The 1283-nt window shown below is 39.4% G+C and overlaps 1 pseudogene; it reads right to left on the minus strand.

Annotated features, from left to right (window-relative positions):
• Positions 1-483: 483 nt before the first annotated feature.
• On the minus strand, positions 484-836 carry LOC101983821 (annotated as a pseudogene).
• Positions 837-1283: the final 447 nt, after the last annotated feature.

Below are 1283 nucleotides of genomic sequence, written 5' to 3' on the forward strand. Positions count from 1 at the left end.
ATTAAGTTGGAAATTATGATAGAAAAAAGAGAGGTAATATTTAAAAATCCAAACCCATTAGTTTTTGGTTAATTGTGATGAAATAATGATTGCTATAAGCAACTTTCCGTTTTTTAATCTTAGCAGTATTGCTCATTCCTCAGATTTGTCCATGAAGAAAAAATTATCACCACTCACAAGCCATTGAAGAATCAGAAACCACAGAATAGTTTTGTATTTCAAACTATTGTGTTTTTCCTTCCTTTGATTGCCTGATTGTTTGATTTTCACTTGAGTAGCACTCATTCATTTCTTTAAGAAGCTCATTGAGAAAAGATAGCCTTTTATACTTTGCAGATTCATCACAGAGAAAGTCAAGATTGGAGGAGAGTATTCTCTCCTAAAGTGTGATGTTTTTTTAACAAAATCATAGGGTTTTATTTCCATCCCATTGGGCAGGGCTCGGCAAGGAGCAGACTCTTATAGAGGGAAGAGGCCACTACTCTACTTGCCGGCAATGAATGGTTCAGGTTCCATAGCACTAAGATGACTGAGTCCTTGCGCAGGAATATATTGGAGATGTAGCGGTCCTTGTTGACAGGCTTGGATTTCTTCTTGCCCTGGCCTCTCTTGGGGACCTCAGTCCACATCTCCTTGTCCTGCACCATGTTGCAGTGCCTGTTAAAGGCCTTCACCAGTCCCAGGAGCTTCTTGTTGCAACAATTAATGAGTACGTGTGTGTTGTTCTTGACTGACTGTGTTGGCACCGAGAGGGGAGATGTGTTGAATTCCGCTTCCTCCCTCCTCTGCAGCTCCCCTGGGGTCATCTCACTCTTGGGTTCATTGAGAAGACTCATGGTGAATGTTTCGCTTGCATGCAGATCACTCCCGCCTCCACCTCGTTGCTCTGGTCTGTAAATTCCTAATCAGTTTATTGCAGTGGTTTTTGTCTGCTATTTCTAGTTGGGTTGTTCCAGTGTTTAGTTAAAAATCATATAAAAATGGGAATAATTTATATGATTTTGAAAATGAAGTTTGTGTTTTGTTGCTCCAAAGATTTGAAATAGAATAGAGAGAGAGAGAGAGAGAGAGAGAGAGAGAGAGAGAGAGAGAGAGAGAGAGAGAGAGATTCAATAGAGAATTTTTAAAAATCTGATGATTCGAGCTAACAATAAAGGGCTAGGCTAATATTTTTAAACTTTAGAAATCTAACTATTCATTTTTGTCTCTTCCAGTTTCATACATGCATATAAAGAATTTGCGTCGTTCTCAGCCTCCATTCTCTTTTCTACTCCCTTTCCCAC

Source organism: Microtus ochrogaster, chromosome X, assembly GCF_000317375.1.
Source record: "Microtus ochrogaster isolate Prairie Vole_2 chromosome X, MicOch1.0, whole genome shotgun sequence".
NCBI lineage: Eukaryota > Metazoa > Chordata > Mammalia > Rodentia > Cricetidae > Microtus > Microtus ochrogaster.